At 45.1% G+C, this 26,608-nt stretch overlaps 1 protein-coding gene across 2 annotated transcripts in view; it reads left to right on the forward strand.

Annotated features, from left to right (window-relative positions):
• Positions 1 to 26,608, forward strand: part of LOC126035435 (protein patched homolog 1-like) — a 132,558-nt gene that overhangs the window by 12,659 nt on the left and 93,291 nt on the right. The window lies entirely within an intron of this gene.

The following is a 26,608-nucleotide window of genomic DNA, read 5'->3' on the forward strand; positions in this document are numbered from 1 at the left end:
AGGGTTGCATCCATTCACCTGCAGTTGGAACCTGCTGTGTACAGCACAGGGTAATCCATGATCTCCTACAGAGGTCACCCCTGCAGCACACCCCACCCACCCCCCCTCACCAAACCCCTGCCAATTATTTTGATGCAGCTATTACATTCTAAATCACTGATAGGTCTCTGTCAAGATCCATCTTGACAGATATCCACATCACTGCTCAAGGTTGATGCTCATTGCTGAAAAGCTCATGCACCAAAATAATAACTTAAGTATTTTAAATTCCTCTTTCATCTTTAAGAGTTTTAACTCAGTGAAACTCTAGTTTAGTCTAGAACAGTGCGACTGTTTTTCAGTCACTGAGAAGGTAAAGGGTGAAACCTGAACTCATTGAAAGCAGTGGCAGAACTTGGAATTACTTTAGTGTAGCCAGGCTTTCACCCTGCATTTGTACAAAACTGTACCAGACTAATACATGACAAGTGCCCCCACTCTGCCTATATTATGGGAAGGGCAAGAGGAGAATCTTGTTCTGTAGGACTGGCACCCCCCCCAAGTTGTACGAACACAGTTGCTTTTGCCTTTCAAACTTCAGAGGAGTTGAATTTACTCGAGGCTCCAGAAAATTAATCTTCATTATTATTTCCAAACTTATCACGCTGTGGCTAATGTCTGTGCCACAATGTGCACTATAAATCTGTGTTTGGAAGGGTCTGTTTCCTTTTTTGTTGGAACAGAACATGTATGCTGTCCTGGTTTCAGCTGGGATAGAGTTAACTGTCTTCCTAGTAGCTGGTACAGTGCTATGTTTTGAGTTCAGTATGTGAAGAATGTTGATAACACTGATGTTTTCAGTTGTTGCTAAGTAGTGTTTAGACTATAGTCAAGGATTTTTCAGCTTCTCATGCCCAGCCAGGGCACAAGAAGTTGGCACAGGACACAACCAGGGCACCTGACCCAAACTGGCCAACAGTGTATTCCATACCATGTGACACCACATCTAGTATAGGAACTGGGAAGTGGGGGCAGGGAATCGCCACTCGGGGACTAGCTGGGTGTTGATTGGTGGGTGGTGAGCAATTGCCCTGCGCATCATTTGTACATTCCAATTCTTTCATTATTGCTGTTGTCATTTTATTAGTGTTATCATTATCATTATTAGTTTCTTTTCTGTTCTATTAAACCGTTCTTATCTCAACCCACGAGTTTTACTTCTTTTTCCCAATTTTCTCCCCCATCCCACTGGGTGTGGGGGAGTGAGTGAGCGGCTGCGTGGTGCTTAGTTGCTGGCTGGGGTTAAACCACGACATATGCTTAGACAGGGCACTGCCTTGGTTGCACCATTCCTTTCTTCCTCTCTCCTGAGCTTTGAGTGAATGCCTGCACCCTGGGGATTTTGCTGGTTATGAACAGATTGAGATGGGCATTTTTGTAGTACCAGAGAGCTTGGAGATTTTGGTGCATAAATCCTGGAGTGAAACAGAACAATTGAAAGCCACATTACTTTCTTGTTCCCTATGCCACTGCTGTTGAGCAGGAACAGAGGGAATGTAGGTAAGCAGTAGGGCTGGCTCAGCAGTAGGGCAGGCTGCTGCTGGAGTTGCGGCACCATGTGGAGATATTGATGAGTGGTTTGAGGTCTGCTAGTTCCTATTACTTGTTAAGTTGACTCTTTTGTAGAGAATAGGCCTTCCTTCCTCATTATTCCTCAGCAGACACTGGGTTCAGACAAGAGTGAACTCTAAAAGCCATGGACACTCAAACTTACTTTTAACAGAGAATGCATTAAGGAAAACTCATCCGGACTCCATCTATTTTTATGATTTATTTTTTCTGTGGGAAGGGATGGTCCAACAACTGTTACTAAATAGTATTTGTGGTGGCTCCTCAGAAAGGTAGTAATATGCAGAGTGTATGCATGTGTCCTGGTTTCGTCTGGGATAGAGTTAATTTTCTTTCTAGTAGCTGGTATAGTGTTATGTTTTGGGTTCAGTATGAGAAGAATGTTGATAACACACTGATGTTTTCAGTTGTTGCCAAGTAATGTTTAGACTAAAGTCAAGGATTTTTCAGCTTCTCATGCCCAGCCAGCAAGAAGTCTGGAGGGGCACAAGAAGTTGGGAGGGGACACAGCCAGGGCAGCTGACCCGAAGTGGCCAATGGGGTATTCCATACCATGTGACATCATGCCTAGTATATTAACTGGGGGGCGGATCACCACTCGGGACCTAACTGGGAATCGGTCAGCGAGTGGTGAGCAATTGCATTGTTCATCACTTGTTTTGTATATTCCAATTCTTTTATTAATATTGTCATTTTATCATTGTTGTTATTATCATTATTAGTTTCTTCTTTTTTGTTCTATTAAACTGTTCTTATCTCAACCCACGAGTTTTACTTTTTTCCCCCCCCGATTCTCTCCCCCATCCCACTGGGTGGGGGGAAGTGAGTGAGCAGCTGTGTGGTGCTTAGTTGCTGGCTGGGGTTAAACCACCACAGCATGTAACAGTTTTTGACCACTCAACAAATTTAAAGGATATTACATGCAAGTGAATGTTTCATTTATGTATAGCTGTTAGGAGGCTCCAAAATATGACAGCTTCCAGGTGTATAAACTGACTGATTGCTTTGTTTAGATTATGCTCCACAGCAGATGCTTAGATTAGTGCTGGCTGGACAAAGCTATGGGAGATTTGTCTGGTTTCCACAATGCCATGTTTATATTTCATTTGGATTTCTCCTTCAAAGATGACCTCCCTATGACCTGTTGGAATTGTGTCACTGGGATGCTAATTTTACCATGTCTGTGACTGCTTTCCTTTTGGTGTCTAATGGAATATGTTCTCATCTTGATACTCATGAATTTTTATGCATGACTCTTGTTAACATAACAGTGAATTATGCACTTCAACCTATGAGCAGTCAGGTAAAACTGTGCTTGCAAAGTTTTCTGCCCCACAGCTAGCTATTTAAGAATATTCTGATTGGTTAAAATACTGTTTTGGTTATAGACCTTGCAGTACTGTTCTTTGTCAGGCTTTTTCCCCTGTGTATAGAATTAAGTTCAGTCTTCCAGCCTTTGCACAGTGTTTTTTCTCTCCAAAGATGATGATGTGGCTATACATGGTCCTAGCTGCTCTTTTTCGAGTTCAGTAGGAGCTAAAGTGCAGAATTTTACTGAGCAGTTCATTATTCTTTGTCTATCCCATGTGTCTACCCTACAGTTGTATATATTTTCTTAATTTTCCTTATTTATCTTCAGTATGCCTTTGCTTCTCTTCATTTCTCTAATCACTCCAGTTTTGTACTATGTAGGAAGTCTTTCCCTATTTGTGATTGTTAGTAACTCTATCTGGGAAAACTTGAAGAAGCCAGTAAAACTCCTTAATGGCTAAGTGACAGTTCTACAGTAAGGAGTGTAGTCTCCTGTCAGAGTTTAGAAAGATATAGATACACAACATCCACTATTACTGGTAAAAACTATGAGTTTCTACTGTTGATGCTTTACTGAGGGAGCAGATTTCTGAGATGGTGCCTCACAAGAGAAAACTCAGTGCTATGGAGTATGATTTGGAGTCTCCATCCTTGGAGATATTAAAAACCTGACTGGACACAGTCCTGCACAACCCGCTCTAGCTGATCCTGCTTAAGCAGGGGGTTTGGACTAGATGATCTCACAAGGTTCCTTCCAACCTAAATGATTCTGTGATTTCTGTGTACTGAAAATGCATAGTATCTTATAATAGCCGCTTTATTTCTCTGCCCATGAATCAAGAGGGAGAACAGGAAAATGTTTGGCTCCTGTTTTGCATGATCCGTGCTATTTATTTTTCTATTTACAGTAAGCTAAATATGAACAACGAATGCCAGATGTTCATCCTTGTTGTTCATCCAGTGATGTTGGCTTGTAACTTGACCCATTGTGTATTGTAGGGTCTTACTAGGAATAGGTGGAATGGAATTACAAGGAATAACTTTGAATTCAGAATTTTTTAAAAAAATTCTTATTCTTCTTAGCTGTATAAACTTATTTTCTTTTCTTTAACAGGAAGGTTTAATAACCATAATTACAATTTACTTGCCTTTTTTTTTCCTGTTATTTTTATTCAGCATCACCTCAGTTACTGTAAACATCCTGAATTTGCAAAAATAGTAGTGTTTCTAAGGTAAAAAAAGCCCTTTATAGAAACTGCTGACCATATATATATTTTCATGTGTGGGAAGATTTTAATTTTGTTGTTTAGAATTAATGTCTTGGTTTTAAATTCTGCATGGTTTAGTGGGCATGGATGATGGTTGGACTCGATCTGGAAGGTCTTTTCCAACCTAAATGATTTTATGATTCTATGAGAGGAAATGGCCTCAAGTTGCGCCAGGGGAGGTTTAGATTGGATATTAGGAAAAATGTCTTTACTGAAACGGTTGTCAGGCATTGGAACAGGCTGCCCAGGGAAGTGGTGGAGTGTCCTGGTTTCAGCTGGGATAGAGTTAACTGTCTTCCTAGTAGCTGGTACAGTGCTATGTTTTGAGTTCAGTATGTGAAGAATGTTGATAACACTGATGTTTTCAGTTGTTGCTAAGTAGTGTTTAGACTATAGTCAAGGATTTTTCAGCTTCTCATGCCCAGCCAGCGAAAAAGCTGGAGGGGCACAAGAAGTTGGCACAGGACACAGCCAGGGCACCTGACCCAAACTAGCCAACAGTGTATTCCATACCATGTGACACCACATCTAGTATAGGAACTGGGAAGTGGGGGCAGGGAATCGCCACTCGGGGACTAGCTGGGTGTTGATTGGTGGGTGGTGAGCAATTGCCCTGCGCATCATTTGTACATTCCAATTCTTTCATTATTGCTGTTGTCATTTTATTAGTGTTATGATTATCATTATTAGTTTCTTTTCTGTTCTATTAAACCGTTCTTATCTCAACCCACGAGTTTTACTTCTTTTTCCCAATTTTCTCCCCCATCCCACTGGGTGTGGGGGAGTGAGTGAGCGGCTGCGTGGTGCTTAGTTGCTGGCTGGGGTTAAACCACGACATGGAGTCACCATCCCTGGAGGTATTAAAAATCGCGTAGATAAGGCACTTCAGAACATGGTTTAGTGGGCATGGTTGATGGTTGGACTCAATCTTAAAAGTCTTTTCCAATCTAAATGATTCTATGATTCTATGATTGTTTATTTTGAAAACTTAGTTGTTGCAGTCCTTGAGCAAAATATGAAGTAAGGGAATGAGGAAAAACATTACCTGACTCCTTCTACAAAGATGCTGTTCCTTTAGAGAATTGTACAGAACTTCATTCCAGCTTCAAATATGCAAGTCTTCGTTGTATATTTGAAACATCTGTATATTGCTCATGCACAAGAAAAAGCTGGAAATAGGATGACCTTTTTTATTCCTTTTTTTTAAAAAAAATAAGCTACAGTTTCACATGGCTGGCAAAAGAAATCTTTCCCCCTTTTTGTTTCCCACACCAATTGATTTATCATTTTGCTTGCAAGCAGACTTAGAATGTTAGGGCAGGAACACACTCACTTTTTTTCTCGTAACCTTTTTGTTGAGGACAGAAACCAGTTGACTTGAATAAATTTTTCTGTGGTCTGAATGAAGCCAGCAGCATGGAAAAATCTTGCCATTCAGATCCATCTGAATGTACATTTCAGCCACACAGTAAGCTGTATTGGTAGGCAGTGGACTGCTAAACACAACCATTTTTTGCAGCAGAGCGTTAGACAGGTGATTAGCATAATTAGCACAGAGTAGGCTATACATATGGTAATGTTAAGCCTGTAAATGCTAGCTGCAGTGTAAAATTTATGTTAGGGGTCGACAGAGCTGTGTGAAAGTATTGTGTTACAGCTGCAGGTCACAGCCTCCATTGCTTTACCTCCTTTTCTCATGTTGGTGAATGTGTTAAACCGAAGAGAAAGACAGGCAGAAATATAACAGATAAGGCTTTTCACAGAACTGGACTGTTCAATCAAGAGGAACTGCTCTTAAAAAAAAAAAAAAAAGCCCCAAAACTACACACACATGCAAAACAAAAGTTCCCCTCTTTCACTATAGATTTTGTTTTGCATCATGTAGGCTACAAATGTGTTGCTGTCTTTGCATGATGCCCTTATGATGGGGGCAGGGGTATCTTTGGGGAGAAAGGTAAGAGTTTGGTAATTGTGCTTTAAGGAACAAAAACAAACAAAAAATTGAATTCTGCTTCTCCTTTCTGCATTCCAACCCACAACTTATTTTTTTGTCTCTGTTACTTATTGCACTTAGGGTCTAAGAATTAAATAGCCTTGAAGGTAACAGCATTATATGTAATAAAATCTCAAAAGTGCAACAATCTTCAAGTTGCATGACTGGTTTTAGAATAAGTGCTAAAAGTTCCTCTGTGGTTTTGTGTGTGGGTTGCTACACTTATTCCCCAGGTTTCTCCTAAACCACTAAATTTTTTATAAATTTAAAATTACTAATAAAGATTTCTTGTTTTAAAGTAATACAGCTTTGAAGTGTACACATCTTTTTAAACAGCTGATGGGGAAATCTCTAAATTTCTTTGTTGCCATAAACTGTTCATTCATATATTTCACATTTGCAACTTTTTTCTTTTGTATTGTTTTGTAGTCAGCTATAAGGAGTGGTGGTGTTGGCAGAATATAGTTCCCACCACACTGACCTTGTGATGAAACTTCTTCACAGCCACAGGGAGTCCTTCTGAATCAACACCTAATCCAGCTAATCCTGATCGCAACAAAATCATGAAAGTGGTTCCTGGTGATGTGTGTTTCCCTGCACAGATGTGGAGAGAAGGAAGCGTTAGAAATAAATCAATCCAGAGTGATGTTCTTCACAGGCTGGGGGAGCCCGTGTGTGAAGCTGGGGGCTTCCATTGTGTTCTGCCCCATGCGGCTTCAAGTGGAAAGACAATGAAAGGAGGGCTCGCTGTATAATGGTGAAAATAGTGCTCAGTGCTGAGAGGTGATGTCAACTTCACAGAAAATGAGAGAAGGGAGATGGGGTTAATGTTATGCAACAAGCTGAATGCACTGATGGAGACCATATATTGCAAGCACTGACACTGTCTTCATGTGGATTTTAGGAAGTCTTAACTAATTGTACAGAAATTGGTTTAATAAAATCTCTGGTATTTTATGTATACTTGCTACAGCAGGGGCATTTTTCCTCCTATTTCTAGAGATTCTAATAATTTTGGGTTTAAAGGGAGAATAGATCATTTTTGCAATGTGGTAGGATTGGTATTGAAGTAAGATTATCTGAATGATCAGGCTAGCCAAAAGTAGAAAGTAAAGATTGTTTTGTGGGGTTTGTTCATTCATTCATTTGTTTAACTTTCTTTTCCAGTTCTTTGTGTTTTAGAACTTAGACATATGGTCACACTCTCAGTATATCTGACAGGAATCTCTAATTACATTCATACAAAGTCAAATGTGTTCTTGTTTCTCGAAATGAGCATTCGGTGATAGAGTTAAGTATTCTTTATTGCAGTGCTGGAAGCACGGGGGATCGCTCCTCCAAACGTGCTTCCTGGCTGGGACTAATTGTATAGGTTAAATACGTGTCTTACATACATATTCATAAAATTTCCGAGAAATAATATACATATTCATTGATTTTCCGAGAAGTCATTAGCATATGTAAATGTCCTTTACGCATGCGTGTTGAAGGTCCTCGGTGGTCTTCTGGAGTCCTCTGGTGGTCTTCCATAGTCTTCCTCACTTGTCCACTGTTTGAACTTTGTTGTATGAGTTTGCGCAGTACGATCCCCTTCTGGGCCCCACAAACAACTTCTCTGCTTGTCACCTAGCTTTTGGCTCAGTCATCACAAGAGACAGAACATATTTTCTTATCAAACAGAATACCTCCTCAAACAGAGCATGTTATTTTGTCTTATATTACAGACACAGGAATCTTGTGCTTTATGTCCTTGGCTTGTCTATGTAAATCAACTTACGGAGGCAGTTGTTAACCTTCTAACAAATTCCTGAGTCTTTTATTTAGCAATACACTGAGTCTAAACATACGTTCTATTTCTACATCTACTAGGCCGAGTGTCAGTCTCTGCATCACTCTTTACTGCTTGGTGTGAATAGCAATCAAACTAAGAGAAATGGGCCTCTTCACAGATGCAGCACTGTCTTGGGAGCTGGTGGCCAGTAAGAAATATTGAGATGGGGAAGTGTGACAGGCAGCAGGTTCAGTGCTGGGGGGAGCAGTGACCTGACCTGACTGCGTCCAACAGTGAGAGCAGTTTTGCTTCAGTGCAAAGCCATTCAGAAGGAAGCTGCTTAGGCAACAATGGATGGTACAGCAAGCAGCTAGTAGGGAATACTTGGAAGAAACTGCACCCTGTTTCATAACATATTCAGTCCTTTCATTTTTCTATATGTTAGTTTTGCTGTCTCCTAAAAGCATCATTTTGGAAATGGTATCCCCTAAAAGGTTCTGGATAAAGAATTTGTCTTGACTGTTTTCTGTTCTGTTAAAAATTTGTATTCAGATTTTGTGCTACTCCCATATACAGATTAAATTTGTGCCATCCAAGGAGTACAGATGAAAAGGCTTAAAAATGCTGCTTTCAATCACACAGGAAAACAATTACATATTTGAGGAAAGGGCACTGAGAGGTTAAATGAAAAGTTGGATCTCAGGGAAAACTGACATCTATGGAACAACACAACAGATTGTTTTTAATGTATTACCTAGCAGAAGCTCTTAGTCAAGTTAAAGTAAGTTAAAACAATTATATTCAGATGTTTTAAAATCATTAGGTTTAGACCTTGAAACCCATTACATACTCTGCTCAGCAGAACTCCTGGAAACTTTAGAGCACAGAAGCTGGTGAAGGGTCTAGAGAACAAATCTTATGAGAAGAGGCTGAGGGAACTGGGGGTTGTTTAGCCTGGAGAAAAGGAGGCTGAGGGGAGACCTTATTGCTCTCTACAAATATCTGAAAGGAGGTTGTAGTGAGGTGGGTGTTGGTCTCTTCTCAGAAGTAACAAGTGATAGGACAAGAAGAAATGGCCTCAAGTAGTGCCAGGGGAGGTTTAGATTAGATATTAGGAAAAATGTCTTCACTGAAAGGGTTGTCAGGCATTGGAACAGGCTGCCCCGGGAAGTGATTGAGTCACCATCCCTGGAGGTATTTAAAAGACATGTAGATGTTGTGCTTAGGGACATGGTTTAGTGGTGGACTTGGCAGTGTTATTTTGCAGTTATTATTTTCATTATTAGTTTTTTCCTTTCTGTTCTATTAAACTGTTCTTATCTCAACCCAAGAGTTTTACCTTTTTTTTCCCCGATTCTTTCCCCTGTCCCACTGGGTGGGGGGGAAGTGAGCGAGCAGCTGCATGGTGCTTAGTTGCTGACTGGGGTTAAACCACAACAGCAGCCCAGAAAGCCAATCATATCCTGGTCTGCATCAAAAGAAGCCTGGCCAGTGGGTTGAGTGAGGTGATTCTCCCCCTCTACTCTGCTCTGGTGAGACCCCCACCTGGAGTACTGCATCCAGCTCTGGGTCCCCCAGTACAAGAAAGACATGGACCTGTTAGAGCAGGTCTAGAGGAGGGCCACGAAGATGATCAGAGGGCTGGAACACCTCTCCTATGAGGAAAGGCTGAGAGAGTTGGGGTTGTTCAGCCTGGAAAAGAGAAGGCTCCAGGGAGACCTTATTGTGGCCTTTCAATATATAAAGGGGGCTTATAATAAAGATGGAAAGAGACTTTTCACCAGAGCCTGTAGCGATAGGACAAGGGGCAGTGGTTTTAAACTGACAGTAGGTTTGGATTGGACATAAGGAAGAAATGCTTTATGATGAGGGTGGTGAGACACTGGAACAGGTTGCCCAGAGAAGTAGTAGATGTGGATGCCCCATCATTGGAAGTGATGATGGTCAAGGTTAGGTTGGAATGGGCTTTGAGCAACCTGATCTAGTGAAAGATGTCCCTGCCCATGGCAGGGGGGTTGGAACTAGATGATGTTTAAAGGTCCCTTACAACCAAAACCATTCTATGATTGGTGTGCAAATGTATACTAGAGGCAAACAGTTTTGGTTTTCTGAGTGCTTCTCACTTAAGATGCACGAAAACATTTTATTGTGTGGTGACTGGGTGTCATGATTTAACCCTTGTAGGCAGCTGTGTTGGTTTTGGCTGGCATAGAGTTCATTTTCTTCATAGTAGATAGTATGGGGCTATGTTTTGGATTTGTGATGAAAACAGTGTTTATAATACAAAGATGTTTTTGTTATTGCTGAGCAGTGCTTACACAGAGTCAAGGCCTTTTCTGCTTCTCACACCACCCCACTAGCAAGCAGGCTGGGGATGGGCAAGAAGATGGGAGGAGACACAGCCAGGACAGCTGACCCCAACTGACCAAAGGGATATTCCATACCACATGATGTCATGCTCAGCATATAAAGCTGGGGGAAGAAGAAGGAAGGGGGGACATTTGGAGTTATGGTGTTTTGTCTTCCCAAGTAACCTTTACACGTTATGGAACCCTGCTCTCCTGGAGGTGGCTGAACACCTGCCTGCCAATGGGAAGTGGTGAATAAATTCCTTGTTTTGCTTTGCTTGCGTGCGTGGCTTTTGTGTTACTTATTAAACTGTCTTTATCTCGAGACATGAGTTTTCTCACTTTTACCCTTCCAATTCTCTCCCCCATCCCACTGTGAGGGAGGTGAGTGAGCGGCTGTGTGGTGCTTGGTTGCTGGCTGGGGTTAAACCACACCAGCAGCTAAGCACCACACAGCTGCTCGCTCACTCCTCCCAAGCAGGATGGGGTGGAGAATCGGAAGGGTAAAAGTGAGAAAACTCGTGTCTCGAGATAAAGACAGTTTAATAATTAATAAAAAAAGAAGAAAAAAACCCCCAACAACAGAGTGGGGAAAAAAAACCCAAAACCAAGTAAAACAAGTGATCCAAATGAAAACAATTGCTCACCACCAACCGACCGATGCCCAGCCAGTCCCCAAACAACAGCAGCCCTCGCCAACCTCCACTGCCCCAGTTTTATTGCTGATCATGATGGCACAGGGTATGGAATATCCCTTTGGTCAGTTGGGATCAGCTGTCTGAGCTGTGTCCCCTCCTAACTTCTTGTGCACCCCCAGCCTACTCGCTGTGGGGTGGTGCGAGAAGCAGAAAAGGCATTAATGCTGTATAAGCATTGTTCAGCAATAACTAAAACATCCCTGTGTTATCAACACTGTTTTGGTCAAAAATCCAAAATATAGCCCTATACAATCTACTATGAAGAAATTTAACTCTATCCTGACTAAAACCAGTACATTCTCCACCCCTTATTACATGTTATTTACATTATGCTCAGGTCCTGCACTATCCAATACATCCTCATTAATCAACTCCCCCCTTCCTATCCTTTGATATATACACAGGTATTGTTCCCTTAGTCTTTGGACCACTCCTGTAAAATGTCCGCAACATTTTCATAAATGTCTGTTGAGTTTGTTTAGTCTATGACTTTGGGCTCCATCTATTATGGTGGTCACTCAGGACAGGAGAGGTGGTGTGTTGCGTGGAGTTATTGGGCACCAAAGCCAACTCAGATCGGGTCACTGCTGCACTTGCACTGCTTCTTGTGAGGCTTGTCCTAACCAAAACCAGTATACTGGGACACTGGGACTGTGACTCAAGTGCTTGGTTACAGGATATAGAGCTTTCACCTTAAGTTCATGGGTTCAGGTCTACCTCAAGTTAAGGATGACTAAAACTTCTTACTGCCTGACAGCTGTTCATTGCTCTTGGGGAAGAAGATGTCATTGTCCTCAGATAGATCTTAGCAACATGGTGTCCATATTGACATCATTACCACTCTCTGCAGGTTCCTGAGAAGGATGAAGTACTTTAACCAGCTTCCATTTAAGTCAGTGAGGAAGTTCAGGAGGAGCAGCAATGTGCTTAATGGTACAGGAGACCAACTTGCTCAAGTCGCATCTCCTGTGTTCTGGCAAAGAACTAAAAGAGGAGCCTGTGGTTATCCAGGGAGGGGGATGACACACACATGAATGACACATGGACACACAAGACTTCCCTCTTCTCTGGAAAAGCCACTCAGGGGCTTTTAACAGGAACTAACATTCAGCAAAAAAGATATCTTGTCCAACCTCCCTCCTCAAGCAGGGTCACCTAGAGCCAGTTGCTCAGGACTATGTCTAGACAGCTTTTGACTATCTCCAAGGATGGAGATTCCACAACCACTCTGGGCAATCTGTTCCAGTGCTCAGTCACCCTTGTGACTCAAACATTGTCATAGTCTTCTCCCAGGCTGGTGATTTAGATGTAAAGAAAGGGGAGGGAGAGAAAAGGGGAGAGAGAGAGAGAAACACTTAGTGGACAGAAGATGGAGAGAAGAGAGGGAAGAGATGGCATGGGTAATCATACAGTGAACAATTGCAAGGCCAAGCATTAAGAACAAAAATCCACATAACAACATGAGTCCAATGCTAACAAACAATTTTCCCCACCCCATGAGTCCCAAGGATGTTAGGAGGAAGGTCAGCAACGATCCTCCGTTAAGTCAGTCTCTTGGTTGCATTGCTTGGAAAAGTTCTCCAGTCTTGTATATAACTTCTCTCATCTTCTTTCACGCTTCTTCTGAGGAGGTAGTTGCATTGTTTATGGTGAGACAGCATTCTCCATTGGTAAGATTTAACATCCTATATACCCCATGTTCTTTTAAACAACAAAATCACAAGATTCAAGGTTTCCTCCTTAGGGAAGAAGATAAATCTTTAAATCATCAGAGGGAGGGGGGGGTTTCTGAGCCATGAAAGATCCCCAGGAAGCATTTCAGGAGCAATTTGGTCACAAGATTGGTGATATTTAGATTAATGAGGCCAAATTGAATTCCTTTGTACAAACACCTGGATTGGTGTCATTCCAGAGGTACATAAAACCTTGAATCAAATTCCAAGCTAACTCTGGAGAATCTTTTCCCTGTCCTTCAGTGGAAAGGATCAGGATGAGGGAAAAGGCTCCCCAAAGCATCTTTCCCTATAATAACAGACAGAAATTACAAGTAACAATAAACTGATAACACAATAATTAATGTAGTTAGGACTAACACAGGTCCCTTGCCATCTTTCTCCACTTCTCTTTGTTTCTACAAAGTGCAAATATAAAACATACATAGATTAAAACGAGGGTATTATCCATTGTGTGTGGATTTGGTGGTCTTTTCCATGTGCATCAGTTGCTATCCACGCTGTCGTGGTTTAATCCTGTCCGGCAACTAAGCACCACGCAGCCGCTCACCTACCCCACCCACCCAGTGGGATGGGGGAGAAAATCGGGAAAAAGAAGTAAAACTCGTGGGTTGAGATAAGAACGGTTTAATAGAACAGAAAAGAAGAAACTAATAATGATAATGATAACACTAATAAAATGAAAACAGCAATAATAAAAGGATTGGAATGTACACATGATGCACAGCGCAATTGCTCACCACCCGCCAACCGACACCCAGCTAGTCCCCGAGGGGCGATTCCCTGCCCCCACTTACCAGTTCCTAAACTAGATGGGATGTCCCATGGTATGGAATACCCCGTTGGCCAGTTTGGGTCAGGTGCCCTGCCTGTGTCCTGTGCCAACTTCTTGTGCCCCTCCAGCTTTCTTGCTGGCTGGGCATGAGAAGCTGAAAAATCCTTGACTATAGTCTAAACAATACTGAGCAACAACTGAAAACATCAGTGTTATCAACATTCTTCGCATACTGAACTCAAAACATAGTACTGTACCAGCTACTAGGAAGACAGTTAACTCTATCCCAGCTGAAACCAGGACACACACATACAAGTTCAAAGGGGTTTTAAGGGTCAGAGGCACGTCTCCCACTGTTGGGATGTCCACTAGAACAGGTTGTCCTGGGTAGTATAAGGGTTTTACTGGTTCTTTTGTTTCCCTTTCCCCCAGGAGTAGGGAGGCGGGTTTGGGGCAAAATATGGTGAACTTGGGACATCCATTTACTCCCCAGCGACTGTTCACCTTTGCTATGGCATCAGGATGCCATGCGGGCTATCTGGAATCATGGGGCCTAAGGACACGCTTTAGCAACCCTTTTGTCCTCTCCACTATCCCATTAGCTTGGGTATAGTAGGGGGTGTGAAATACCCACTGTCGTGGTTTAACCCCAGCCAGCAACTAAGCACCACGCAGCCGCTCACTCACTTCCCCCCATCCAGTGGGATGGGGGAGAAAATCAGGAAAAGAAAGTAAAACTTGTGGGTTGAGATAAGAATGGTTTAATAGAACAGAAAAGAAGAAACTAATAATGATAATGATAACACTAATAAAATGACAACAGCAATAATGAAAGTATTGGAATGTACAAATGATGCGCAGGGCAATTGCTCACCACCCACCGATTGACACCCAGCTAGTCCCAGAGCGGCGATCCCCCACCCCCACTCCCCCCAGTTCCTATACTAGATGTGGCGTCACATGGTATGGAATACCTTGTTGGCCACTTTGGGTCACCTGCCCTGGCTGTGTCCTGTGCCAACTTCTTGTGCCCCTCCAGCTTTCTCGCTGGCTGGGCATGAGAAGCTGAAAAATCCTTGACTATAGTCTAAACACTACTTAGCAACAACTGAAAACATCAGTGTTGTCAACATTCTTCACATACTGAACTCAAAACCTAGCACTGTACCAGCTACTAGGAATACAATTAACTCTATCCCAGCTGAAACCAGGACACCCACTGTATTCCTTCACCCTTTACCCATTCCTGCACCACCCCAGCAGTAAAGTGGCTACCATTGTCTCATTGGATCGACTGGGGTTTAGGCAGATAACTGAACCATAGCTTTAAATCCTTTCACCGTATTGTCCCCGGTCGCTCTTGCAACAGCTGCCACTTGGGTAAGTCTCGACACCACTTCCACCCCGACAAGAACATATTGCTTCCTGTCCAACTTCTTGAAGGGTCCTATATAATCAATTTTCCAGGTCTCCCAGAGTCCCTTCCCATCTCGTAGGTGGAGAGGGGGTTCTTGTAAGGGATGTTTTTCTAGCCATGTACGGCACTGACTATAAGCAGAAATGATCATATTAGGCAGAAATGATCGTATTACACAGTTCCCAGGTAACAGGCCAACCTCTGCCACCAGCTTCTTTGAAAAGATCTTTAACCCCTGAATAACCACGCTTCACATGTAACCACTCTAACAGGTGTCCCCAATTTTCTTCTTCAGCTCCTGCCACCATCGTAGCTAAGCGAGTTAGCGAGTCAACCCGATTATTCCAGATGTGTGCTGGGTGATTCCCTCCTTGGTGTGTGGCTACCCATCCCACCAAGAAAGTTCCCTGTTTGGCGATATTCAAAATCTCCTATTTTTCTCTTTGCCATATGGGTACCTGGTTAACCTCCCACTGATTCTGTTCTCAGAAGGGGAGCCACTCAGTGCATCTTTTAAACATCACATATGAATCCGTATAAATGAATACTGGTTCTCCGTTTTCAGCTTCTCTTTTTACCACACTCCAAACCGCTATCAATTCCCCTACCTGGGCACTTCCCTCACCTATTGTTACGATTTGGTCCCCTGAGTTAACATGCAGGGTTACCGCTCGGTACTTCCAGATCTTTCCCTCTCTTTTAGAAGATGTGTCAGTGAACCAAACTTTTTTTTTTTTTTTTTTAGGTGAGACTTGAATGGAGGGGCAGGTTTTATATATGAGGGAGGAAGTTCTTTAATTAATTGGGCGTCAGGCAGTTCTAGTATTTGGAGTGTTTTAGGCACTCCCTCTTCTATTTGGCATGTGTGACAAAAATGATCTAGCTATGCTTGCCATTTCCTTATGGTTTCTCATTGTGCGACTCCTACAGGGGGTGGGGGTCCCGCCAATATTGGTTTTAAAACCTTAAAGGGCCCTCTCAGGATAATTGGTTGTTGCTGTATGATCTTTTCCGCCTCTTGCAAAGCTAGGTTGACCACAAAGAGGCCCTTTTCCCAAAGTGAGTATTGTTTCTCTGCATCTTTAAAGCTACATGAATAGAATCTAACAGGCTGAGTCGGGCCTTTGGGTCCATGCTGTCACATATGTATTGATAGCCCATGGATTGCAAAACCCCATTCAATGCAGAGTGGGTCTGTTGGATGAATTGGCCTCAAGGCCTGGTACACCCCAGCTTCAAAAATTAGCAGTTTTAAGGCTTCTTCATGGATTGGGGTCCAATCCCAAGAGACCCTTTTGCGTGTTAGATCGTACAGGGGGTGGGCTATGATAGAGAAGTCAGGGATGTGTTTCTTCCAAAACACCAGCAAGCCTAAGGCATGTTGGATTTCTTTATTTGCAGGCATTTTCACTAGTTCAAGGGTGGTCCCACCCCTCCACCAGATACCCAAGAACTTCACTTTTGAAGATGGGAGTTGTATCTTTTTGTTTGGAATTTGGAGTCCTAATTTTTCTAGGTGAGCAATTATCTCTGTGTCTGTCCCACTACCTTGGTATCAGGGCTGCCAATTAGTACATCATCAATACACTGGTGTATCTTAACCCCTTCTGCGGGAGTGATTTTGGTGAGCTCTTGAGCCAATGCATAATGAGCAATTGTCGGTGAGTGCTGATATCCCTGGGGGAGACGTGTAAAAGTGAATTGCATCCCTTCCCAAGTAAAAGCAAAGCAGTCCCTATCCACTTCCTGCAAAGGGACCATAAAGAACATATCTTTTACATTGATGGTGGCTAGGATCTGGTGGGCTTGTTCTTGTATTGTTGCAATCAGCTCGGCCATGTTAGGCACCACAGCTGTTAAGGGACCTGTATTAGCATTCAAGCACTGATAGTCGATTGTTAACTGCCATTTTCCGTTTGGCTTGCAGACTGGTCACACCAGAGAACTGTAAGGTGAGTGGGTTGGGACAATTACTCCCTGTTCCTGTAGCTCAGTTATTACAGGGGTAATTGCCTCTCTCACCCCTAATGGCAAGGCATTAGGTTTCACACTGACTATTTCTGAAGGTGGAAGTGTAGGCACCAACTGCAAAGCCTCATCGAAGCTGCAGGGAGTCCAAACTTCCATTCCTTCCCCTTGGAGTCTATCCACGCTCTCCCTTTCAATAAGTTGAGCCCCAAATGTTTGTTGGTAGCAGTCCCAATATCATTATAGTTTCTGTCGCAGTCTCATCTCCTGGCAACCAGCACTTGACCTGGGGCTGAGAGTTTCCAAAAACATCTGTTATTCAAATTTGTTTCTTGTCAGCAACTATGCCATTATAGTTGGCAACATCCTTTTGGAATGCTGACACCTGAGCACCCATATCTACCAGAAATGTGACTGGGGTCTTAAAGGGGTCTAGGGGAAAGGTAATTAACAGGTCCCCTTTATTGCTTTCTGTGAGCCTTCTCAAATGGACCCACTGGCTGTCTCCCAGCTCACTTGTTGGGGATGGCGGAGGGGGGTTTCCTGATGGGGGACGTCTTAATCAATTCAGCCTCCCAATGAGCAGACAGGGCCATGTCCCTGGGTTCCCAGGATGGGGGAGAAAGGTCCCCTTTGATTTTGTCTCAGCCTTTCACCAGACCTTCCAGGTTGGGAGTGGGCAGCCCATCCATCACCTCCCTGGGGATTCCCTTTGAGATACCCTCCATCCACAGGCCATATTGGCTTCGTTGGAGGGGGGTGGTCAAGAATTGTACGAGGGCTTAGGTTTTATTTCCCCATTCCCTTCCACCCTCCTAAGGTCCGCTTTGGATTTTGTTTCTCCCTGACTGGTGAATCCCATCCGTCTCCCATAACTGATCAATTCCTGTGCTACTTCTCCCCATGTCATCTCTGGGGGGCCTCCCCTTCTTCAGGGTCGGGGTGCTCTTAAGCGATCTTGTAATTGCACCGCATACAATTTCAAGGCATCAGGCAGTCCCCTTATAAGAGGATGCAACCTTTCAGAGTTTGTCACGTATTGCATGGGGAAGGACTGTTGCAGAACCAGGAATCAATCATGCATCAGCTGGAGACACGCAGCCTTTTGTATGCTCTCCAAAAGGTGATCTGCCGTAGGTGTTTTAATCGAGAAGGGGTTTCCCCTCTCCATAGGGTCCAATCCACCTGCCCAATATGCTACTCTTTGGGTCAGGGACCACGGCTCTCTGTTGTCATTTGTAGTTAGGAAAACTCCCAGACCCCAATATCCTCTTGCCTCGTCCTCACTTAGGAGGATATGGTCACCCCCAGCAAGGGATACTCTCCACACATACTCAGTTTCTGTTTCTCGGTGTCCCTGGGAATATTTTTCCTGAATTTTATCCAAATCGGTTGGGGAATAGGGGACGATGTGGGTGGTAACTTGTTGGGGTCCTCCTTGACCACCATCCACAGTCTCAGTCTTAATCAAAGGCTGCATTGTGGCTTCCCCTGTCCCAAGAGGAAATATTTCCCTTATCTGTCCTAGGTTTTTCAAAAGAGTATGGATTTTCCCCATCAGAGTCTGCACCCACATTTTCTACAGTGATCTGGGAGCAAGTTTCATCTAATTGCTCCCTTAATACTCTTTCCTGCTCCAAAGCCTCCATCAGAGTGGCATGTAGTCTCTGGTTAGTCACTTGCTCGGTGGTGAGTTGATCAGAGACACTTCTTGTCTCATTTTCCAAATGCTCCTGCAAAGCTTTCACTAAATCTTGAAGGGATTTTATCATCTTCCCTTCTGCTTGCTGGTCCACATGTTTGCCCCATTGTGCTGCCACCAGAGTGGCTCCTAAACCCACACAAACCAATGTTATACCAAGGGGAAAGAGCTGGGCACTGTAGACCTCTAATCTCTCCAGGAGAGAAATAGAGTCTATGGTTGGATCTCCCAGGGGGGCATAATGGGCACACAATTATAGGTATCAGATCCCTTTATTAGTTCTCTGAGGACTATCTGCCTTGTGTATGACTCCTCTTAGAGAGGGGCCACAGCAGAGACCTGATTCCAATGATTGCTTTAGCAACACTGAGGGAATCCTGCTGACTACACCAAAAATGTCATGACCCAGAATGGACAGACCAGGGAGTCGTGTTGAATTCAGAATTCCCTCAGGTTAAATTAAGGTGAAACAACACCAAATGATCAGTTAAACATTTTATTCATGACAGAAGTAGTCAGAACATGGGAGATGTAACAGTAGGTGGAGTGGTCTCTCACAACAGGAATTAGCATGAAAATACCTCAGTAAACCATGTAACCTGTGGTAACCATATACATCAATTCAGGGAACAAGGTGATCCCTCCTGTTGAGTGATGAGGTTCAGAGTGGGCCCCCTTGCTTTCTGGACTCCTTCTCAGAGAGGAGCTGTGATGGGTTGACCCTGGCTGAACGCCAGGTGTCCACCAAAGCTGTTCTATCACCCCCCCATCCTCAGCTGGACAGGGGAGAGAAAAATATAACAAAAAGCTTGTGGGTCGAGATAAGGACAGGAGAGATCATTCACTAATTACCATCACGGGCAAAACAGATTCAATTTGGGAAAATTAACTCAATTTATTACAAATCACCAGGGTAAGGTAATGAGAAATAAAACGAAATCTCAGAACACCTTCCCTCCACCCCTCCCTTCTTCCCGGGCACAACTTCACTCCCGGATTTCTCCACCAAGCCCCCCCAGCGGCACAGGGGGACAGGGATGGGGTTTACGGTCATCACACGTTATTTTCTGCCGCTAATCCTCCTCAGGGGGAGGGCTCATCACACTCTTCCCCTGTTCCAGCGTGGGGTCCCACCCACGGGAGACAGTCCTCCACGAACTTCTCCAATGTGTGCCATTCCCACGGGCTGCAGTTCTTCACAAACTGCTCCAGCATGGGTCCTTTCCACGGTGTGCAGTCCTTCAGGAGCACACTGCTCCACCGTGTCCCCCACGGGGTCACAAGTCCTGCCCAGAAACCCTGCTCCAACGTGAGCTCCTCCACAGATCCGCAGGTCCTGCCAGGAGCCTGCTCCAGTGCGGGGTTCCCACGGGGTCACAGCCTCCTTCGGGAACCCACCTGCTCCGGTGTGGTGTCCTCCATGGGCTGCAGGTGGATATCTGCTCCACCGTGGACCTCCCTGGACTGCAGGGGGACAGCCTGCCTCACCAGGGTCTTCACCAAGGGCTGCAGGGGAATCTTTGCTCCAGGGCCTGGAGCATCTCCTCCCCCTCCTTCTTCACTGACCTTGGTGCCCGCAGGGTTGTTTCTCTTACATGTTCTCACTCCTCTCTCCGGTGGCTGTTTCTCCCTGTTCCAACTTTTTTTTTCCTTCTTAAAAATGTTATCACAGAGGCGTTACCACTATCACTGATTGGCTCGGCCTTGGCCAGCAGCGGGTCCGTCTTAGAGCCAGCTGGTATGGGCTCGCTCTCTCTCGAACACAGGGGAAGCTTCAAGCAGCTTCTTACAGAAGCCACCCCTGTAACACCCCCCCCGCCCCGCTACCAAAACCTTGCCACACAAAACCAATACAGGAGCCTAGGGGTGGCTAGATCCACTCCTAATCCCAGACTTGGTCAATGGTTTTGTGTCTTAAAGGGATGAGGTGTAGGGATTATGGAAAAGGAAAGAGAACAAGACAGAGAAAAAGGAAAACAGAAAGATTTCACCGGTCCTGAGTCCAGTGTTCGTCTAAAGGTCCAGTTCTGAATGGCTTGCGCACCTGGGGCTTCAGCTTGTGTCCTTTTATTATCCTTGCCCCCTCCTTCAGGCAGGCACTTGAACTCATTTGGCTAATTAGGTGTCATGTGCTCTTTGTGCTTTCAGAACCTTCGGGAAATGGGTCGGTGGGCTTGGGGGTTGTTTGGGGAGTAACTCCTCCTTCCCTGTAGACATGACCATTGTTTGATCTTTGGCCATGCATGATGAGCTTCCCTGCTCAACATATCAGAACAGCATATCAGAACACCAAGAAGCCCTCCCCCTCCTGTTGCTGATGTCCTGTGCTGATCGGCTTCTTTTCACCTGTGGTTCCTTGTTATGTAGATTTCGTCGGTATGCAGAAGTTGCACCACCACAGTGTTTGAGACATTAATTCTTTCAGTCCCTCACACCGGAAAAGTGTGTCCTTATGTCCAGATGGAAACTCCTGTGTATGGAACCCCCTGTGTTTCCATTTGTGCCCATTGCCTCTTCTCCTGTCACTAGGTGTCCTGGGTTCAGCTGGGATAGAGTTAATTTTTACAGGAACCTGGGAGGTGGGGGCATAGCCGAGGCAGCTGACCTGAACTAGCCAAGGAGCTATTCCATACCATGTGACATCCTGCCCAGTATATAAATGGGGAGCAGGCCGGGGGGGTGCTCTCTGTTTTCGGTGGGGGAAGTGGCGGAGCGTCGGGTCCCCGGGTGGTGAGCAGTTGCACTGTGCATCACTCTTTTTGTATACTTTTTTTTCGTTAGTGCCGTTGTTGTTGTTGTAATTTCTTTGTGTTTGTCCCAGTAAACTGCCTTTATCTCAACCCTCGAGGTTCCAGTTTCTTTTCTTTTTTTTTTCTCTCCTCCGTCTCCTCCCCATCCCACCGGAGGGGGGCGGAGGAGTGAGCGAGCAGCTGCGTGGTCCTTTGTTACCGGCTGGGCTGAAACCACGACAGTCCTTTTTGGCGCCCAACGTGGGGCAGAAGGGTTGAGATAACGACAGATCTGGCCAGAGCGTGTTGAAACAAATTTGTCAAACGCATTTCTTAGATAAATAGATGTTAGTAACAATGTTGTTTCATTTGTTTACATGGTGGCGTTTTGTAAGCTCTTATATGCTCTATGTATTGCCTGTAGTTGCGTATCTCATCTCTGGGAGAGTGATTGGGATTATCATTTTGCTGTACTGGGCAATGTCGACTTCTGAAATGATTACATCACTGGTCATGAGGTTAAGCTGGTATCTGTATGAGGCAGTGATAATATTTCCATACTTTGGGTGCCTTCTGTCAGATTTTATTGGTAATTACACCCAATCCATGGGGAAATTAGGGGGGGATACCTCCCCCCATCCGTTCACCTCCCTTTTCTCCTTCCGACTAATTACAACAGCTTTTGAGAATTTTGAATATCCTTGGGATGCGCAAGCCAGTGTGCTGTTAGTGCTATGCCTCCTGAATATGTTTCAGGTCTTCTTTAGGGCTACAAAAAGGCTCTTTAAGAGTACCACTCAGAGATCTCCCCCAAAGCTGGATACTCATGGGTGGCACGGCATGTGGGAGCATATGGGCAAGTATCTAGAGAACTTCTCACCGCCAGTGACTTGGAAGTTCACTCCCGAACAACTACAGAACCCTTAAGAAGTGAAAGAATATTTGAAAGGAAAATGCTGTGGCTATTCCAAAGACATACAACTCGCCTCACTGTGCTGGGCCCTGGCCAGTATCTACCAAACACTGCTTGATATTATGCAGCACCCTCGGGGGGAAAAGGGGGAAAAGATGGAAAACAGGACAACATGCACCGTGGCTACCCAAACCCTGACAACAGACACCGTGGCTGCCCCTACCCCGACAACAAGCACCGTGGCTGTCCCTACCACGACAACAGGTACCATGACTACCTGTGGTGGGTTGACCCTGGCTGGATACCAGGTGCCCACCAAAGCCGCTCTATCACTCCCCCTCCTCAGCTGGACGGGGGAGAGAAAAATATAACGAAAGGCTCGTGGGTCAAGATAAGGGCAGTTTAATAAAACGATAGCAAAGGTTGCGCGCGAAAGCAAAGAAAAAAAAACAAATGATGTTACTCTCTACTTCCCATCAGCAGGCGATGTCTGGCCACTTCCTGGGAAGCAGGGCTCCAGTACGCGTAGTGCTTGCTCCGGAAGACAAAAATGTCCCCCCCTCCGTCTCCCTTCACTTAGCTTTTATATCTGAGCTGACGTCATATGGTATGGAATATCTGTTTGGTTAGTTTAGGTCAGCTGTCCTGGTTATGTCCCGTCCCAAGATCTTGCCCTGCCCCAGCCTGCCATTGAGGGGAGGGCAAAAATGTTGGAGAGACAGCCTTGATGCTGTGCCAGCGCTGCTCAGCAGTAGCCAAAACACTGGTGTGTTATCAACACCTTTCTAGCTACAGAGCTGCAGAGCACAGTGCTATGAGGGCTGCTATAGGGAGTACTAACTCCATCTCAGCCAGACCCAATACAATCTCCACCCCTTATTCCATACCATTTGCGTCCTGCTCAGGTCCCACATAATTTAATACAGATATGTTCTAACCATACTATTGTATTTAATTCTCATTACTGAAATCCTTTCTTACCAACACTTACAACTGAAACTACATACTTAAACAACTTTTATACCCAACGTACAGATTTATACATTCTTATTAATTACTATCCCTTGTCCTTTAAGAGATAGATATTCCAGGGGCTTCTTCCACTCCTTCAGATGTTCACACACAGGTTATGACTTGGGCCCCATCCATCAAGATGAGTGGTCAGGACAGGAGAAGCAGTACGTTCAATCGTTGGGCACCAACGTCGGCTTGGTTTGGGTCACCGATGCACTTGTCTGGTTCCTTGCGAAGTTCACTCCTCTGCAGTTCAGGTCATTCCTGCTACATTACTTCCTGCAACATACAACTCACATCACAGATTATTTTTCCCCCAAGGTTAAATGTCCTTGAGGCACACACTGGGTCTCCCCATCCTTCCGCATTACCCACCAAGTACACCCAGGTCCCTGAGCAAAGACAATCCCACGAATGGGTTTGCCTTTTCCCATGGGAGGTGCAATCCACACTGCCTTCCCCAGCCACTTCCCCATGTGCACCACGGGGACCTTATCTCCTCCCACAGTATGTAGGGGTTTTGTTTGGGCAGGACCAGGACGGTTAGCAGATCCTCTAGAGTTAACTAGCCAAGTGGCTTCTGCTAAATTTGCATCCCAATGCTTCCATGTCCCATTGCCTAGCGCTCTCAACATACTCTTCAACAGTCCATTATATCTCTCAATTTTTCCAGATGCCTGCGGGTGATAGGGTATGTGGTATACCCACTCAATGCCATGTTTCTTTGCCCAGGAGCTTATAAGGTTATTTCGGAAATGAGTCCCATTGTCTGATTCAATTCTTTCTGGGGTACCGTGTCGCCATAAAATTTGCCTTTTGAGGCCTAAGATGGTGTTTCGGGCAGTGGCATGGTTTACAGGATATGTTTCTAGCCAACCAGTAGTTGCTTCCACCATGGTGAGTACGTAGCGCTTGCCTTGGCGTGTTCGTGGCAGTGGTCCAATGTAGTCAATTTGCCAGGCCTCGCCATATTGAAAACCCAACCACCGCCCTCTGTTCCAGGGAGACTTTACTCTGGTGGCTCTTTTGATTGCAGCACATGTTTCACATTCATGAGTGACCTGTGTGATGGCCTCCATGGTCAGGTCCACCCCTCGATCACGAGCCCACCTATATGTTGCATCTCTCCCGAGATGTCCCGATGTCTCATGGGCCCATCGAGCTACAAATAGCTCACCCTTACGCTCCCAGTCCAGGTCCACCTGAGCTATATCTATTTTGGCAGCCTTGTCTACCTGTTCATTATTTCGATGTTCTTCAGTGGCACGGCTTTTGGGCACGTGAGCATCTACATGACGTACCTTTAGAGTCATGTGTTCTACACGGGCAGCAATGTCCTGCCACAATGCTGCTGCCCAGATGGGTTTACCCTTGCGTTGCCAATTGGTCTTCTTCCACTGCTGTAGCCACCCCCATAGGGCATTAGCCACCATCCAGGAGTCGGTATAGAGGTAGAGTACCGGCCACTTTTCTCGTTCAGCAATGTCTAGAGCCAGTTGGATGGCTTTCACTTCTGCAAACTGACTTGACTCGCCTTCTCCTTCAGTGGCCTCAATGACTTGTCGTGTGGGGCTCCACACAGCAGCTTTCCACTTCCGATGGTTCCCTACCACACGACAGGATCCATCAGTAAACAAAGCATAACACCTTTCATCTTCTGATAACTCATTATATGGTGGTGCCTCTTGGGCACGAGTCACCTCCTCAGGTGATGCTCCAAAATCTCTGCCTTCTGGCCATTCCATGATCTCTTCCAGAATTCCTGGGCGGTTAGATTTCCCCAGTCGAGCCCGTTGCGTGATCAATGCTATCCACTTACTCCATGTAGCGCTGGTTGCATGATGTGTAGAGGGGATGTTTCCTTTGAACATCCAGTGTAGCACGGGCAATCGTGGTGCCAAGAGGAGATATGTTTCTGTACCAACAACTTCTGAAGCGGCTCGAACCCCCTCATATGCTGCTAATATCTCTTTTTCAGTCGGGGTATAGTGAGCTTCTGATCCTCGGTACCCCCGGCTCCAAAACCCTAATGGTCGACCTCGGGTTTCTCCTGGTGTTTTCTGCCACAGGCTCCAGGTGAGACCATGTTCCCCAGCTGCAGTGTAGAGTACATTTTGTACATCTGGTCCTGTTCGGACGGGCCCAAGAGCTACTGCACGAGCTATTTCCTGTCTGATATGCTCAAAGGCTTGTTGTTGTTCAGGGCCCCATTCAAAATAGTTCTTTTTCCGCGTTACTCGATAGAGAGGGCTCACAAGCTGACTATAACCTGGAATATGCATTCTCCAGAACCCCACAAGGCCTAGGAAAGCTTGTGTTTCTTTCTTGTTAGCTGGTGGAGACATAGTTGCTATCTTGTTAACCACATCCATAGGGACATGACGGCGACCATCCTGCCATTTTATTCCCAAGAACTGAATCTCCTGTGCAGGTCCCTTGACCTTACTTTTCTTTATGGCGAAACCAGCTTTCAGAAGAATCTGAATTATTCTTTTTCCCTTCTCAAACACTTCTTCTGCCTTGTTGCCCCATACGATGATGTCATCTATGTATTGTAAATGTTCAGGGGCATCGCCTTGTTCCAGTGCCGTTTGGATTAATCCGTGACAAATGGTAGGGCTGTGCTTCCACCCCTGGGGCAGCCGATTCCAGGTGTATTGGACACCTCTCCATGTGAAAGCAAACTGTGGCCTGCACTCTGCTGCCAAAGGAATGGAGAAAAATGCATTGGCAATATCAATTGTAGCATACCATGTGGCTGCCTTTGATGCCAGTTCATATTGAAGCTCTAACATGTCTGGTACAGCAGCACTCAATGGCGGTGTCACTTCATTCAGGCCGCGATAATCTACTGTTAACCTCCATCCTCCATCAGACTTCTGCACTGGCCATATAGGACTATTAAAAGGTGAATGAGTCTTGCTGATGACTCCTTGGCTCTCTAGGTGATGAATCAGCTCATGGATGGGAGCCAGGGAGTCTCGGTTTGTCCGGTATTGCCGACGGTGCACTGTCCTGGTAGCGATAGGCACCTGCTGTTCTTCAACTTGCAGCAATCCCACAGTAAAGGGATCTTCCGAGAGGCCAGGCAGGGTAGATAGCTGTTTGATCTTCTCTGCATTTACAGTGGCTACACCAAAAGCCCACCGGCACCCCTTTGGGTCCTTGAAGTACCCTCTCTTGCGGTAGTCTATGCCAAGGATACAAGGGGCCTCTGGACCGGTCACAATGGGGTGCTTTTCCCACTTGTCCCCTGTCAAGCTCACTTCAGCCTCCAGTATAGTCAATTCTTGGCATCCCCCTGTCACTCCAGAGATCCAGATGGATTCTGTGCCCCTGTATCCTGATGGCATCAGTGTA

Source organism: Accipiter gentilis, chromosome W (genome assembly GCF_929443795.1).
Source record: "Accipiter gentilis chromosome W, bAccGen1.1, whole genome shotgun sequence".
Lineage (NCBI taxonomy): Eukaryota > Metazoa > Chordata > Aves > Accipitriformes > Accipitridae > Astur > Astur gentilis.